We start from the raw sequence: 13,405 nt of genomic DNA on the forward strand, positions 1-13,405 counted from the left end.
CGGTAAGTTTTAGCTCGCTGCTCATTATTCACGCGTCTAGCGGCGGCAAGCGTGTTCTGAAAGGGGTCGAAACCATGGTAAATAGGCACTGGTGCGGTTGAACCGTGGTAAAACTCGTCTCCGTAGTTGAGCGGGAGCGGCCAAAGGAATGTGCAATCGTGTGTGTAGTGGAGCTGGGAGGGGCAAGCATAAGGGACGAAGACGGGGGTAACATGTTGGATGAAATCATACCAGCACTAAAGCACCGGATCCCATCAGAACTCCGAAGTTAAGCGTGCTTGGGCGAGAGTAGTACTAGGATGGGTGACCTCCTGGGAAGTCCTCGTGTTGCATTCCCTTTTTAATTTTTTTTGCGCCGCGTGCAAAACAAAACGCACGAGCGCGACGTATATTTAGCACGTTTACGGTAAGTTTTAGCTCGCTGCTCATTATTCACGCGTCTAGCGGCGGCAAGCGTGTTCTGAAAGGGGTCGAAACCATGGTAAATAGGCGCTGGTGCGGTTGAACCGTGGTAAAACTCGGCTCCGTAGTGGAGCGGGAGCGGCCAGAGGAATGTGCAATCGTGTGTGTAGTGGAGCTGGGAGGGGCAAGCATAAGGGACGAAGACGGGGGTAACATGTCGGATGCGATCATACCAGCACAAAAGCACCGGATCCCATCAGACCTCTGAAGTTAAGCGTGCTTGGGCGAGAGTAGTACTAGGATGGGTGACCTCCTGGGAAGTCCTTGTGTTGCATTCCCTTTTTAATTTTTTTTGCACCGCGTGCAAAACAAAACGCACGTACGCGACATATGTTTAGCACGTTTTATTATTTTGCACGTTTACGGTAAGTTTTAGCTCGCTGCTCATCATTCACGCGTCTAGCGGCGGCAAGCGTGTTCTGAAAGGGGTCGAAACCATGGTAAATAGGCACTGGTGCGGTTGAACCGTGGTAAAACTCGTCTCCGTAGTTGAGCGGGAGCGGCCAAAGGAATGTGCAATCGTGTGTGTAGTGGAGCTGGGAGGGGCAAGCATAAGGGACGAAGACGGGGGTAACATGTCAGATGCGATCATACCAGCACTAAAGCACCGGATCCCATCAGAACTCCGAAGTTAAGCTTGCTTGGGCGAGAGTAGTACTAGGATGGGTGACCTCCTGGGAAGTCCTCGTGTTGCATTCCCTTTTTAATTTTTTTTGCGCCGCGTGCAAAACAAAACGCACGTGCGCGACATATGTTTAGCACGTTTACGGTAAGTTTTAGCTCGCTACTCATTATTCACGCGTCTAGCGGCGGCAAGCGTGTTTTGAAAGGGGTCGAAACCATGGTAAATAGGCACTGGTGCGGTTGAACCGTGGTAAAACTCGTCTCCGTAGTTGAGCGGGAGCGGCCAAAGGAATGTGCAATCGTGTGTGTAGTGCAGCTGGGAGGGGCAAGCATAAGGGACGAAGACGGGGGTAGCATGTCGGATGCGATGATAGCAGCACTAAAGCACCGGATCCCATCAGAACTCCGAAGTTAAGCGTGCTTGGGCGAGAGTAGTACTAGGATGGGTGACCTCCTGGGAAGTCCTCGTGTTGCATTCCCTTTTTAATTTTTTTTGCGCCGCGTGCAAAACAAAACGCACGTGCGCGACATATGTTTAGCACGTTTTATTATTTTGCACGTTTACGGTAACTTTTAGCTCGCTGCTCATTATTCATGCGTCTAGCGGCGGCAAGCGTGTTTTGAAAGGGGTCGAAACCATGGTAAATAGGCACTGGTGCGGTTGAACCGTGGTAAAACTCGTCTCCGTAGTTGAGCGGGAGCGGCCAAAGGAATGTGCAATCGTGTGTGTAGTGCAGCTGGGAGGGGCAAGCATAAGGGACGAAGACGGGGGTAACATGTCGGATGCGATCATAGCAGCACTAAAGCACCGGATCCCATCAGAACTCCGAAGTTAAGCATGCTTGGGCGAGAGTAGTACTAGGATGGGTGACCTCCTGGGAAGTCCTCGTGTTGCATTCCCTTTTTAATTTTTTTTGCGCTGCGTGCAAAAGAAAACGCGCGTGCGCGACATATGTTTAGCACATTTTATTATTTTGCACGTTTACGGTAAGTTTTAGCTCGCTGCTCATCATTCACGCGTCTAGCGGCGGCAAGCGTGTTCTAAAAGGGGTCGAAACCATGGTAAATAGGCACTGGTGCGGCTGAACCGTGGTAAAAATCGTCTCCGTAGTTGAGCGGGAGCGGCCAAAGGAATGTGCAATCGTGTGTGTAGTGGAGCTGGGAGGGGCAAGCATAAGGGACGAAGACGGGGGTAACATGTCGGATGCGATCATACCAGCACTAAAGCACCGGATCCCATCAGAACTCCGAAGTTAAGCGTGCTTGGGTGAGAGTAGTACTAGGATGGGTGACCTCCTAGGAAGTCTCCGTAGTTTTAGCTCGCTGCTCATTATTCACGCGTCTAGCGGCGGCAAGCGTGTTTTGAAAGGGGTCGAAACCATGGTAAATAGGCACTGGTGCGGTTGAACCGTGGTAAAACTCGTCTCCGTAGTTGAGCGGGAGCGGCCAAAGGAATGTGCAATCGTGTGTGTAGTGCAGCTGGGAGGGGCAAGCATAAGGGACGAAGACGGGGGTAACATGTCGGATGCGATCATAGCAGCACTAAAGCACCGGATCCCATCAGAACTCCGAAGTTAAGCATGCTTGGGCGAGAGTAGTACTAGGATGGGTGACCTCCTGGGAAGTCCTCGTGTTGCATTCCCTTTTTAATTTTTTTTGCGCCGCGTGCAAAAGAAAACGCGCGTGCGCGACATATGTTTAGCACATTTTATTATTTTGCACGTTTACGGTAAATTTTAGCTCGCTGCTCATCATTCACGCGTCTAGCGGCGGCAAGCGTGTTCTAAAAGGGGTTGAAACCATGATAAATAGGCACTGGTGCGGTTGAACCGTGGTAAAAATCGTCTCCGTAGTTGAGCGGGAGCGGCCAAAGGAATGTGCAATCGTGTGTGTAGTGGAGCTGGGAGGGGCAAGCATAAGGGACGAAGACGGGGGTAACATGTCGGATGCGATCATACCAGCACTAAAGCACCGGATCCCATCAGAACTCCGAAGTTAAGCGTGCTTGGGTGAGAGTAGTACTAGGATGGGTGACCTCCTAGGAAGTCTCCGTAGTTGAGCGGGAGCGGCCAAAGGAATGTGCAATCGCGTGTGTAGTGGAGCTGGGAGGGGCAAGCATAAGGGACGCAGACGGGGGTAACATGTCGGATGCGATCATACCAGCACTAAAGCACCAGATCCCATAAGAACTCCGAAGTTAAGCGTGCTTGGGCGAGAGTAGTACTAGGTTGGGTGACCGCCTGGGAAATCCCCGTGTTGCATTTCCTTTTTAATTTTTTTTGCGTCGCGTGCAAAACAAAACGCACGAGCGCGACGTATATTTAGCACGTTTACGGTAAGTTTTAGCTCGCTGCTCATTATTCACGCGTCTAGCGGCGGCAAGCGTGTTCTGAAAGGGGTCGAAACCATGGTAAATAGGCGCTGGTGCGGTTGAACCGTGGTAAAACTCGTCTCCGTAGTGGAGCGGGAGCGGCCAGAGGAATGTGCAATCGTGTGTGTTGTGGAGCTGGGAGGGGCAAGCATAAGGGACGAAGACGGGGGTAACATGTCGGATGCGATCATACCAGCACAAAAGCACCGGATCCCATCAGACCTCTGAAGTTAAGCGTGCTTGGGCGAGAGTAGTACTAGGATGGGTGACCTCCTGGGAAGTCCTTGTGTTGCATTCCCTTTTTAATTTTTTCTGCGCCGCGTGCAAAACAAAACGCACGTACGCGACATATGTTTTGCATGTTTTATTATTTTGCACGTTTACGGTAAGTTTTAGCTCGCTGCTCATCATTCACGCGTCTAGCGGCGGCAAGCGTGTTCTAAAAGGGGTCGAAACCATGGTAAATAGGCACTGGTGCGGTTGAACCGTGGTAAAAATCGTCTCCGTAGTTGAGCGGGAGCGGCCAAAGGAATGTGCAATCGTGTGTGTAGTGGAGCTGGGAGGGGCAAGCATAAGGGACGAAGACGGGGGTAACATGTCAGATGCGATCATACCAGCACTAAAGCACCGGATCCCATCAGAACTCCGAAGTTAAGCTTGCTTGGGCGAGAGTAGTACTAGGATGGGTGACCTCCTGGGAAGTCCTCGTGTTGCATTCCCTTTTTATTTTTTTTGCGCCGCGTGCAAAACAAAACGCACGTGCGCGACATATGTTTACGGTAAGTTTTAGCTCGCTACTCATTATTCACGCGTCTAGCGGCGGCAAGCGTGTTTTGAAAGGGGTCGAAACCATGGTAAATAGGCACTGGTGCGGTTGAACCGTGGTAAAACTCGTCTCCGTAGTTGAGCGGGAGCGGCCAAAGGAATGTGCAATCGTGGGTGTAGTGCAGCAGGGAGGGGCAAGCATAAGGGACGAAGACGGGGGTAACATGTCGGATGCGATCATACCAGCACTAAAGCACCGGATCCCATCAGAACTCCGAAGTTAAGCGTGCTTGGGCGAGAGTAGTACTAGGATGGGTGACCTCCTGGGAAGTCCTCGTGTTGCATTCCCTTTTTAATTTTTTTTGCGCCGCGTGCAAAACAAAACGCACGTGCGCGACATATGTTTAGCACGTTTTATTATTTTGCACGTTTACGGTAACTTTTAGCTCGCTGCTCATTATTCACGCGTCTAGCGGCGGCAAGCGTGTTTTGAAAGGGGTCGAAACCATGGTAAATAGGCACTGGTGCGGTTGAACCGTGGTAAAACTCGTCTCCGTAGTTGAGCGGGAGCGGCCAAAGGAATGTGCAATCGTGTGTGTAGTGCAGCTGGGAGGGGCAAGCATAAGGGACGAAGACGGGGGAAACATGTCGGATGCGATCATAGCAGCACTAAAGCACCGGATCCCATCAGAACTCCGAATTTAAGCATGCTTGGGCGAGAGTAGTACTAGGATGGGTGACCTCCTGGGAAGTCCTCGTGTTGCATTCCCTTTTTAATTTTTTTTGCGCCGCGTGCAAAAGAAACGCGCGTGCGCGACATATGTTTAGCACATTTTATTATTTTGCACGTTTACGGTAAATTTTAGCTCGCTGCTCATCATTCACGCGTCTAGCGGCGGCAAGCGTGTTCTAAAAGGGGTCGAAACCATGGTAAATAGGCACTGGTGCGGTTGAACCGTGGTAAAAATCGTCTCCGTAGTTGAGCGGGAGCGGCCAAAGGAATGTGCAATCGTGTGTGTAGTGGAGCTGGGAGGGGCAAGCATAAGGGACGAAGACGGGGGTAACATGTCGGATGCGATCATACCAGCACTAAAGCACCGGATCCCATCAGAAATCCGAAGTTAAGCGTGCTTGGGTGAGAGTAGTACTAGGATGGAAGACCTCCTAGGAAGTCTCCGTAGTTGAGCGGGAGCGGCCAAAGGAATGTGCAATCGCGTGTGTAGTGGAGCTGGGAGGGGCAAGCATAAGGGACGGAGACGGGGGTAACATGTCGGATGCGATCATACCAGCACTAAAGCACCGGATCCCATAAGAACTCCGAAGTTAAGCGTGCTTGGGCGAGAGTAGTACTAGGTTGGGTGACCGCCTGGGAAATCCCCGTGTTGCATTCCCTTTTTAATTTTTTTGCGCCGCGTGCAAAACAAAACGCACGTGCGCGACATATGTTTAGCACGTTTTATTATTTTGCACGTTTACGGTAAGTTTTAGCTCGCTGCTCATCATTCACGCGTCTAGCGGCGGCAAGCGTGTTCTGAAAGGGGTCGAAACCATGGTAAATAGGCACTGGTGCGGTTGAACCGTGGTAAAACTCGTCTCCGTAGTTGAGCGGGAGCGGCCAAAGGAATGTGCAATCGTGTGTGTAGTGGAGCTGGGAGGGGCAAGGGACGAAGACGGGGGTAACATGTCAGATGCGATCATACCAGCACTAAAGCACCGGATCCCATCAGAACTCCGAAGTTAAGCTCGCTTGGGCGAGAGTAGTACTAGGATGGGTGACCTCCTGGGAAGTCCTCGTGTTGCATTCCCTTTTTAATTTTTTTTGCGCCGCGTGCAAAACAAAACGCACGTGCGCGACATATGTTTAGCACGTTTTATTATTTTGCACGTTTACGGTAAGTTTTAGCTCGCTACTCATTATTCACGCGTCTAGCGGCGGCAAGCGTGTTTTGAAAGGGGTCGAAACCATGGTAAATAGGCACTGGTGGGGTTGAACCGTGGTAAAACTCGTCTCCGTAGTTGAGCGGGAGCGGCCAAAGGAATGTGCAATCGTGTCTGTAGTGCAGCTGGGAGGGGCAAGCATAAGGGACGAAGACGGGGGTAACATGTCGGATGCGATCATAGCAGCACTAAAGCACCGGATCCCATCAGAACTCCGAAGTTAAGCGTGCTTGGGCGAGAGTAGTACTAGGATGCGTGACCTCCTGGGAAGTCCTCGTGTTGCATTCCCTTTTTAATTTTTTTTGCGCCGCGTGCAAAAGAAAACGCGCGTGCGCGACATATGTTTAGCACATTTTATTATTTTGCACGTTTACGGTAAGTTTTAGCTCGCTGCTCATCATTCACGCGTCTAGCGGCGGCAAGCGTGTTCTGAAAGGGGTCGAAACCATGGTAAATAGGCACTGGTGCGGTTGAACCATGGTAAAACTCGTCTCCGTAGTTGAGCGGGAGCGGCCAAAGGAATGTTCAATCGTGTGTGTAGTGGAGCTGGGAGGGGCAAGCATAAGGGACGAAGACGGGGGTAACATGTCGGATGCGATCATACCAGCACTAAAGCACCGGATCCCATCAGAACTGCGAAGTTAAGCGTGCTTCGGCGAGAGTAGTACTAGGATTTGTGACCTCCTGGGAAGTCCTCGTGTTGCATTCCCTTTTTAATTAATTTTGCGCCGCGTGCAAAACAAAACACACGTGCGCGACATATGTTTAGCACGTTTTATTATTTTGCACGTTTACGGTAAGTTTTAGCTCGCCGCTCATTATTCACGCGTCTAGCGGCGGCAAGCGTGTTCTGAAAGGGATCGAAAGCATGGTAAATAGGCACTGGTGCGGTTGAACCCTGGTAAAACTCGTCTCCGTAGTTGAGCGGGAGCGGCCAAAGTATTGTGCAATCGTGTGTGTAGTGGAGCTGGGAGGGGCAACATAAGGGACGAAGACGGGTGTAACATGTCGGATGCGACCATACCAGCACTAAAGCACCGCATCCCATCAGAACTCTGGAGTTAAGCGTGCTTCGGCAAGAGTAGTACTAGGATGGGTGACCTCCTGGGAAGTCCTCATGTTGCATTCCCTTTTTAATTTTTTTTGCGCCGCGTGCAAAACAAAACGCGCGTGCGCGACATATGTTTAGCACATTTTATTATTTTGCACGTTTACGGTAAGTTTTAGCTCGCTGCTCATCATTCACGCGTCTAGCGGCGGCAAGCGTGTTCTAAAAGGGGTCGAAACCATGGTAAATAGGCACTGGTGCGGTTGAACCGTGGTAAAAATCGTCTCCGTAGTTGAGCGGGAGCGGCCAAAGGACTGTGCAATCGTGTGTGTAGTGAAGCTGGGAGGGGCAAGCATAAGGGACGAAGACGGGGGTAACATGTCGGATGCGATCATACCAGCACTAAAGCACCGGATCCCATCAGAACTCCGAAGTTAAGCGTGCTTGGGTGAGAGTAGTACTAGGATGGGTGACCTCCTAGGAAGTCTCCGTAGTTGAGCGGGAGCGGCCAAAGGAATGTGCAATCGCGTGTGTAGTGGAGCTGGGAGGGGCAAGCATAAGGGACGGAGACGGGGGTAACATGTCGGATGCGATCATACCAGCACTAAAGCACCGGATCCCATCAGAACTCCGAAGTTAAGCGTGCTTGGGCGAGAGTAGTACTAGGTTGGGTGACCGCCTGGGAAATCCCCGTGTTGCATTCCCATTTTAATTTTTTTGCGCCGCGTGCAAAACAAAACGCACGTGCGCGACATATGTTTAGCACGTTTTATTATTTTGCACGTTTACGGTAAGTTTTAGCTCGCTGCTCATCATTCACGCGTCTAGCGGCGGCAAGCGTGTTCTGAAAGGGGTCGAAACCATGGTAAATAGGCACTGGTGCGGTTGAACCGTGGTAAAACTCATCTCCGTAGTTGAGCGGGAGCGGCCAAAGGAATGTGCAATCGTGTGTGTAGTGGAGCTGGGAGGGGCAAGGGACGAAGACGGGGGTAACATGTCAGATGCGATCATACCAGCACTAAAGCACCGGATCCCATCAGAACTCCGAAGTTAAGCTTGCTTGGGCGAGAGTAGTACTAGGATGGGTGACCTCCTGGGAAGTCCTCGTGTTGCATTCCCTTTTTAATTTTTTTCGCGCCGCGTGCAAAACAAAACGCACGTGCGCGACATATGTTTAGCACGTTTTATTATTTTGCACGTTTACGGTAAGTTTTAGCTCGCTACTCATTATTCACGCGTCTAGCGGCGGCAAGCGTGTTTTGAAAGGGGTCGAAACCATGGTAAATAGGCACTGGTGCGGTTGAACCGTGGTAAAACTCGTCTCCGTAGTTGAGCGGGAGCGGCCAAAGGAATGTGCAATCGTGTCTGTAGTGCAGCTGGGAGGGGCAAGCATAAGGGACGAAGACGGGGGTAACATGTCGGATGCGATCATAGCAGCACTAAAGCACCGGATCCCATCAGAACTCAAAAGTTAAGCGTCCTTGGGCGAGAGTAGTACTAGGATGCGTGACCTCCTGGGAAGTCCTCGTGTTGCATTCCCTTTTTAATTTTTTTTGCGCCGCGTGCAAAAGAAAATGCGCGTGCGCGACATATGTTTAGCACATTTTATTATTTTGCACGTTTACGGTAAGTTTTAGCTCGCTGCTCATCATTCACGCGTCTAGCGGCGGCAAGCGTGTTCTGAAAGGGGTCAAAACCATGGTAAATAGGCACTGGTGCGGTTGAACCATGGTAAAACTCGTCTCCGTAGTTGAGCGGGAGCGGCCAAAGGAATGTGCAATCGTGTGTGTAGTGGAGCTGGGAGGGGCAAGCATAAGGGACGAAGACGGGGGTAACATGTCGGATGCGATCATACCAGCACTAAAGCACCGGATCCCATCAGAACTCCGAAGTTAAGCGTGCTTGGGCGAGAGTAGTACTAGGATTTGTGACCTCCTGGGAAGTCCTCGTGTTGCATTCCCTTTTTAATTTGTTTTGCGCCGCGTGCAAAACAAAACGCACGTGCGCGACATATGTTTAGCACGTTTTATTATTTTGCACGTTTACGGTAAGTTTTAGCTCGCTGCTCATTATTCACGCGTCTAGCGGCGGCAAGCGTGTTCTGAAAGGGGTCGAAAGCATGGTAAATAGGCACTGGTGCGGTTGAACCCTGGTAAAACTTGTCTCCGTAGTTGAGCGGGAGCCGCCAAAGTATTGTGCAATCGTGTGTGTAGTGGAGCTGGGAGGGGCAACATAAGGGACGAAGACGGGGGTAACATGTCGGATGCGACCTTACCAGCACTAAAGCACCGCATCCCATCAGAACTCTGGAGTTAAGCGTGCTTGGGCGAGAATAGTACTAGGATGGGTGACCTCCTGGGAAGTCCTCGTGTTGCATTCCGTTTTTAATTTTTTTTTGCGCCGCGTGCAATGCAAAACGCACGTGCGCGACATATGTTTAGCACGTTTTATTATTTTGCACGTTTACGGTAAGTTTTAGCTCGCTGCTCATCATTCACGCGTCTAGCGGCGACAAGCGTGTTCTGAAAGGGGTCGAAACCATGGTAAATAGGCACTGGTGCGGTTGAACCGTGGTAAAACTCCTCTCCGTAGTAGAGCGGGAGCGGCCAAAGAATGTGCAATCGTGTGTGTAGTGGAGCTGGGAGGGGCAAGCATAAGGGACGAAGACGGGGGTATCATGTCGGATGCGATCATACCAGCACTAAAGCACCGGATCCCATCAGAACTCTGAAGTTAAGCGTGCTTGGGCGAGAGTAGTACTAGGATTTGTGACCTCCTGGGAAGTCCTCGTGTTGCATTCCCTTTTTAATTTGTTTTGCGCCGCGTGCAAAACAAAACGCACGTGCGCGACATATGTTTAGCACGTTTTATTATTTTGCACGTTTACGGTAAGTTTTAGCTCGCTGCTCATTATTCACGCGTCTAGCGGCGGCAAGCGTGTTCTGAAAGGGGTCGAAACCATGGTAAATAGGCACTGGTGCGGTTGAACCGTGGTAAAACTCGTCTGCGTAGTTGAGCGGGAGCGGCCAAAGGAATGTGCAATCGTGTGTGTAGTGGAGCTGGGAGGGGCAACATAAGGGACGAAGACGGGGGTAACATGTCGGATGCGACCATACCAGCACTAAAGCACCGGATCCCATCAGAACTCCGGAGTTAAGCGTGCTTGGGCGAGAGTAGTACTAGGATGGGTGACCTTCTGGGAAGTCCTTGTGTTGCATTCCGTTTTTAATTTTTTTTTTGCGCCGCGTGCAAAGCAAAACGCACGTGCGCGACATATGTTTAGCACGTTTTATTATTTTGCACGTTTACGGTAAGTTTTAGCTCGCTGCTCATCATTCACGCGCTAGCGGCGGCAAGCGTGTTCTGAAAGGGGTCGAAACCATGGTAAATAGGCACTGGTGCGGTTGAACCGTGGTAAAACTCGTCTCCGTAGTTGAGCGGGAGCGGCCAGAGAAATGTGCAATCGTGTGTGTAGTGGATCTGGGAGGGACAAGCATAAGGGACGAAGCCGGGGGTAACATGTCGGATGCGATCATACCAGCACTAAAGCACCGGATCCCATCAGAACTAAGAAGTTAAGCGTGCTTGGGCGAGAGTAGTACTAGTATGGGTGACCTCCTGGGAAGTCCTCGTGTTGCATTCCCTTTTTAATTTTTTTTGCGCCGCGTGCAAAAAATAACGCGCGTGCGCGACATATGTTTAGCACGTTTTATTATTTTGCACGTTTACGGTAAGTTTTAGCTCGCTGCTCATTATTGACGCGTCTAGCGGTGGCAAGCGTGTTATGAAAGGGGTCGAAACCATGGTAAATAGGCACTGGTGCGGTTGAACCGTGGTAAAACTCGTCTCCGTAGTTGAGCGGGAGGCCAAAGGAATGTGCAATCGTGTGTGTAGTGGAGCTGGGAGGGGCAAGCATAAGGGACGAAGACGGGGGTAACATGTCGGAAGCGATCATACCAGCACTAAAGCACCGGATCCCATCAGAACTCCGAAGCTAAGCGTGCTTGGGCGAGAGTAGTACTAGGATGGGTGACCTCACGGAAGTCCTCGTGTTGCATTCCCTTTTTAATTTTTTTTGCGCCGCGTGCAAAACAAAACGCACGAGCGCGACGTATGTTTAGCACGTTTACGGTAAGTTTTAGCTCGCTGCTCATTATTCACGCGTCTAGCGGCGGCAAGCGTGTTCTGAAAGGGGTCGAAACCATGGTAAATAGGCACTGGTGCGGTTGAACCGTGGTAAAACTCGTCTCCGTAGTTGAGCGGAAGCGGCCAAAGGAATGTGCAATCGTGTGTGTAGTGGAGCTGGGAGGGGCAAGCATAAGGGACGAAGACGTGGGGTAACATGTTGGATGCGATCATACCAGCACAAAAGCACCGGATCCCATCAGAACTTCGAAGTTAAGCGTGCTTGGGCGAGAGTAGTACTAGGATGGGTGACCTCCTGGGAAGTCCTCGTGTTGCATTCCCTTTTTAAATTTTTTTGCGCCGCGTGCAAAACAAAACGCACGAGCGCGACGTATATTTAGCACGTTTACGGTAAGTTTTAGCTCGCTGCTCATTATTCACGCGTCTAGCGGCGGCAAGCGTGTTCTGAAAGGGGTCGAAACCATGGTAAATAGGCACTGGTGCGGTTGAACCGTGGTAAAACTCGGCTCCGTAGTTGAGCGGGAGCGGCCAAAGGAATGTGCAATCGTGTGTGTAGTGAAGCTGGGAGGGGCAAGCATAAGGGTCGAAGACGGGGGTAACATGTCGGATGCAATCATACCAGCACAAAAGCACCGGATCCCATCAGAACTCCGAAGTTAAGCGTGCTTGGGCGAGAGTAGTACTAGGATGGGTGACCTGCTGGGAAGTCTTTGTGTTGCATTCCCTTTTTAATTTTTTTTGAGCGCGACGTATGTTTAGCACGTTTTATTATTTTGCACGTTTACGGTAAGTTTTAGCTCGCTGCTCATTATTCACGCGTCTAGCGGCGGCAAGCGTGTTCTGAAAGGGGTCGAAACCATGGTAAATAGGCACTGGTGCGGTTGAACCGTGGTAAAACTCGTCTCCGTAGTTGAGCAGGAGCGGCCAAAGGAATGTGCAATCGTGTGTGTAGTGGAGCTGGGAGGGGCAAGCATAAGGGACGAAGACGGGGCTAACATGTTGGATGCAATCATACCAGCACTAAAGCACCGGATCCCATCAGAACTCCGAAGTTAAGCGTACTTGGGCGAGAGTAGTACTAGGATGGGTGACCTCCTGGGAAGTCCTCGTGTTGCATTCCCTTTTTAATTTTTTTTGCGCCGCGTGCAAAACAAAACGCACGTACGCGACATATGTTTAGCACGTTTTATTATTTTGCACGTTTACGGTAAGTTTTAGCTCGCTGCTCATCATTCACGCGTCTAGCGGCGGCAAGCGTGTTCTGAAAGGGGTCGAAACCATGGTAAATAGGCACTGGTGCGGTTGAACCGTGGTAAAACTCGTCTCCGTAGTTGAGCGGGAGCGGCTAGAGGAATGTGCAATCGTGTGTGTAGTGGATCTGGGAGGGGCAAGCATAAGGGACGAAGACGGGGGTAACATGTTGGATGCGATCATACCAGCACTAAAGCACCGGATCCCATCAGAACTCCGAAGTTAAGCGTGCTTGGGCGAGAGTAGTACTAGGATGGGTGACCTCCTGGAAAGTCCTTGTGTTGCGTTCCCTTTTTAATTTTTTTGCGCCGCGTGCAAAACAAAACGCACGTGCGCGACATATGTTTAGCACGTTTTATTATTTTGCACGTTTACGGTAAGTTTTAGCTCGCTGCTCATTATTCACGCGTCTAGCGGCGGCAAGCGTGTTTTGAAAGGGGTCGAAACCATGGTAAATAGGCACTGGTGCGGTTGAACCGTGGTAAAACTCGTCTAGCGGCGGCAAGCGTGTTTTGAAAGGGGTCGAAACCATGGTAAATAGGCACTGGTGCGGTTGAACCGTGGTAAAACTCGTCTCCGTAGTTGAGCGGGAGCGGCCAAAGGAATGTGCAATCGTGTGTGTAGTGCAGCTGGGAGGGGCCAGCATAAGGGACGAAGACGGGGGTAACATGTCGGATGCGATCATACCAGCACTAAAGCACCGGATCCCATCAGAACTCCAAAGTTAAGCGTGCTTGGGCGAGAGTAGTACTAGGATGGGTGACCTCCTGGGAAGTCCTCGTGTTGCATTCCCTTTTTAA

General features: G+C 50.9%; 31 non-coding genes and 3 pseudogenes across 31 annotated transcripts; all 34 read left to right on the forward strand.

Moving 5' to 3' along the window:
- Positions 1-217: 217 nt before the first annotated feature.
- Positions 218-336, forward strand: LOC141039563 (5S ribosomal RNA). The gene has a single exon (XR_012200492.1). It is a non-coding gene; the product is annotated as a 5S ribosomal RNA (ribosomal RNA).
- A 285-nt stretch (positions 337-621) lies between these two features.
- On the forward strand, positions 622-740 carry LOC141039754 (5S ribosomal RNA). The gene has a single exon (XR_012200684.1). It is a non-coding gene; the product is annotated as a 5S ribosomal RNA (ribosomal RNA).
- Positions 741-1,042: 302 nt separating this feature from the next.
- LOC141039650 (5S ribosomal RNA) lies at positions 1,043-1,161 on the forward strand. The gene has a single exon (XR_012200580.1). It is a non-coding gene; the product is annotated as a 5S ribosomal RNA (ribosomal RNA).
- Positions 1,162-1,446: 285 nt separating this feature from the next.
- Positions 1,447-1,565, forward strand: LOC141039666 (5S ribosomal RNA). The gene has a single exon (XR_012200596.1). It is a non-coding gene; the product is annotated as a 5S ribosomal RNA (ribosomal RNA).
- A 302-nt stretch (positions 1,566-1,867) lies between these two features.
- Positions 1,868-1,986, forward strand: LOC141039788 (5S ribosomal RNA). Its single transcript, XR_012200721.1, has one exon. It is a non-coding gene; the product is annotated as a 5S ribosomal RNA (ribosomal RNA).
- A 302-nt stretch (positions 1,987-2,288) lies between these two features.
- On the forward strand, positions 2,289-2,408 carry LOC141040119 (5S ribosomal RNA). The gene has a single exon (XR_012201048.1). It is a non-coding gene; the product is annotated as a 5S ribosomal RNA (ribosomal RNA).
- A 201-nt stretch (positions 2,409-2,609) lies between these two features.
- On the forward strand, positions 2,610-2,728 carry LOC141039789 (5S ribosomal RNA). The gene has a single exon (XR_012200722.1). It is a non-coding gene; the product is annotated as a 5S ribosomal RNA (ribosomal RNA).
- Positions 2,729-3,035: 307 nt separating this feature from the next.
- Positions 3,036-3,144, forward strand: LOC141040131 (5S ribosomal RNA; annotated as a pseudogene).
- An 88-nt stretch (positions 3,145-3,232) lies between these two features.
- On the forward strand, positions 3,233-3,351 carry LOC141039885 (5S ribosomal RNA). Its single transcript, XR_012200818.1, has one exon. It is a non-coding gene; the product is annotated as a 5S ribosomal RNA (ribosomal RNA).
- Positions 3,352-3,636: 285 nt separating this feature from the next.
- On the forward strand, positions 3,637-3,755 carry LOC141039755 (5S ribosomal RNA). The gene has a single exon (XR_012200686.1). It is a non-coding gene; the product is annotated as a 5S ribosomal RNA (ribosomal RNA).
- A 302-nt stretch (positions 3,756-4,057) lies between these two features.
- Positions 4,058-4,176, forward strand: LOC141039651 (5S ribosomal RNA). The gene has a single exon (XR_012200581.1). It is a non-coding gene; the product is annotated as a 5S ribosomal RNA (ribosomal RNA).
- Positions 4,177-4,451: 275 nt separating this feature from the next.
- On the forward strand, positions 4,452-4,570 carry LOC141040372 (5S ribosomal RNA). Its single transcript, XR_012201275.1, has one exon. It is a non-coding gene; the product is annotated as a 5S ribosomal RNA (ribosomal RNA).
- Positions 4,571-4,872: 302 nt separating this feature from the next.
- Positions 4,873-4,991, forward strand: LOC141040019 (5S ribosomal RNA). Its single transcript, XR_012200951.1, has one exon. It is a non-coding gene; the product is annotated as a 5S ribosomal RNA (ribosomal RNA).
- Positions 4,992-5,297: 306 nt separating this feature from the next.
- On the forward strand, positions 5,298-5,406 carry LOC141040149 (5S ribosomal RNA; annotated as a pseudogene).
- An 88-nt stretch (positions 5,407-5,494) lies between these two features.
- Positions 5,495-5,613, forward strand: LOC141039564 (5S ribosomal RNA). Its single transcript, XR_012200493.1, has one exon. It is a non-coding gene; the product is annotated as a 5S ribosomal RNA (ribosomal RNA).
- A 295-nt stretch (positions 5,614-5,908) lies between these two features.
- On the forward strand, positions 5,909-6,027 carry LOC141039892 (5S ribosomal RNA). The gene has a single exon (XR_012200825.1). It is a non-coding gene; the product is annotated as a 5S ribosomal RNA (ribosomal RNA).
- A 302-nt stretch (positions 6,028-6,329) lies between these two features.
- Positions 6,330-6,448, forward strand: LOC141039914 (5S ribosomal RNA). The gene has a single exon (XR_012200847.1). It is a non-coding gene; the product is annotated as a 5S ribosomal RNA (ribosomal RNA).
- A 302-nt stretch (positions 6,449-6,750) lies between these two features.
- Positions 6,751-6,869, forward strand: LOC141040124 (5S ribosomal RNA). The gene has a single exon (XR_012201053.1). It is a non-coding gene; the product is annotated as a 5S ribosomal RNA (ribosomal RNA).
- A 301-nt stretch (positions 6,870-7,170) lies between these two features.
- Positions 7,171-7,289, forward strand: LOC141040125 (5S ribosomal RNA). Its single transcript, XR_012201054.1, has one exon. It is a non-coding gene; the product is annotated as a 5S ribosomal RNA (ribosomal RNA).
- Positions 7,290-7,596: 307 nt separating this feature from the next.
- LOC141040132 (5S ribosomal RNA) lies at positions 7,597-7,705 on the forward strand (annotated as a pseudogene).
- An 88-nt stretch (positions 7,706-7,793) lies between these two features.
- On the forward strand, positions 7,794-7,912 carry LOC141039402 (5S ribosomal RNA). The gene has a single exon (XR_012200331.1). It is a non-coding gene; the product is annotated as a 5S ribosomal RNA (ribosomal RNA).
- Positions 7,913-8,207: 295 nt separating this feature from the next.
- On the forward strand, positions 8,208-8,326 carry LOC141039652 (5S ribosomal RNA). Its single transcript, XR_012200582.1, has one exon. It is a non-coding gene; the product is annotated as a 5S ribosomal RNA (ribosomal RNA).
- A 302-nt stretch (positions 8,327-8,628) lies between these two features.
- On the forward strand, positions 8,629-8,747 carry LOC141040120 (5S ribosomal RNA). Its single transcript, XR_012201049.1, has one exon. It is a non-coding gene; the product is annotated as a 5S ribosomal RNA (ribosomal RNA).
- Positions 8,748-9,049: 302 nt separating this feature from the next.
- Positions 9,050-9,168, forward strand: LOC141039935 (5S ribosomal RNA). The gene has a single exon (XR_012200868.1). It is a non-coding gene; the product is annotated as a 5S ribosomal RNA (ribosomal RNA).
- A 301-nt stretch (positions 9,169-9,469) lies between these two features.
- LOC141040062 (5S ribosomal RNA) lies at positions 9,470-9,588 on the forward strand. Its single transcript, XR_012200992.1, has one exon. It is a non-coding gene; the product is annotated as a 5S ribosomal RNA (ribosomal RNA).
- Positions 9,589-9,890: 302 nt separating this feature from the next.
- On the forward strand, positions 9,891-10,009 carry LOC141040034 (5S ribosomal RNA). Its single transcript, XR_012200965.1, has one exon. It is a non-coding gene; the product is annotated as a 5S ribosomal RNA (ribosomal RNA).
- Positions 10,010-10,310: 301 nt separating this feature from the next.
- Positions 10,311-10,429, forward strand: LOC141039478 (5S ribosomal RNA). The gene has a single exon (XR_012200407.1). It is a non-coding gene; the product is annotated as a 5S ribosomal RNA (ribosomal RNA).
- A 303-nt stretch (positions 10,430-10,732) lies between these two features.
- Positions 10,733-10,851, forward strand: LOC141040015 (5S ribosomal RNA). Its single transcript, XR_012200947.1, has one exon. It is a non-coding gene; the product is annotated as a 5S ribosomal RNA (ribosomal RNA).
- A 300-nt stretch (positions 10,852-11,151) lies between these two features.
- Positions 11,152-11,269, forward strand: LOC141039916 (5S ribosomal RNA). Its single transcript, XR_012200849.1, has one exon. It is a non-coding gene; the product is annotated as a 5S ribosomal RNA (ribosomal RNA).
- Positions 11,270-11,555: 286 nt separating this feature from the next.
- On the forward strand, positions 11,556-11,674 carry LOC141039509 (5S ribosomal RNA). Its single transcript, XR_012200438.1, has one exon. It is a non-coding gene; the product is annotated as a 5S ribosomal RNA (ribosomal RNA).
- A 285-nt stretch (positions 11,675-11,959) lies between these two features.
- Positions 11,960-12,078, forward strand: LOC141039804 (5S ribosomal RNA). Its single transcript, XR_012200737.1, has one exon. It is a non-coding gene; the product is annotated as a 5S ribosomal RNA (ribosomal RNA).
- A 277-nt stretch (positions 12,079-12,355) lies between these two features.
- LOC141039441 (5S ribosomal RNA) lies at positions 12,356-12,474 on the forward strand. Its single transcript, XR_012200370.1, has one exon. It is a non-coding gene; the product is annotated as a 5S ribosomal RNA (ribosomal RNA).
- A 302-nt stretch (positions 12,475-12,776) lies between these two features.
- LOC141039669 (5S ribosomal RNA) lies at positions 12,777-12,895 on the forward strand. Its single transcript, XR_012200599.1, has one exon. It is a non-coding gene; the product is annotated as a 5S ribosomal RNA (ribosomal RNA).
- Positions 12,896-13,278: 383 nt separating this feature from the next.
- LOC141039334 (5S ribosomal RNA) lies at positions 13,279-13,397 on the forward strand. Its single transcript, XR_012200263.1, has one exon. It is a non-coding gene; the product is annotated as a 5S ribosomal RNA (ribosomal RNA).
- The last annotated feature ends 8 nt before the right edge of the window (positions 13,398-13,405 follow it).

This window comes from Aegilops tauschii, chromosome 1 (assembly GCF_002575655.3).
Source record: "Aegilops tauschii subsp. strangulata cultivar AL8/78 chromosome 1, Aet v6.0, whole genome shotgun sequence".
Lineage (NCBI taxonomy): Eukaryota > Viridiplantae > Streptophyta > Magnoliopsida > Poales > Poaceae > Aegilops > Aegilops tauschii.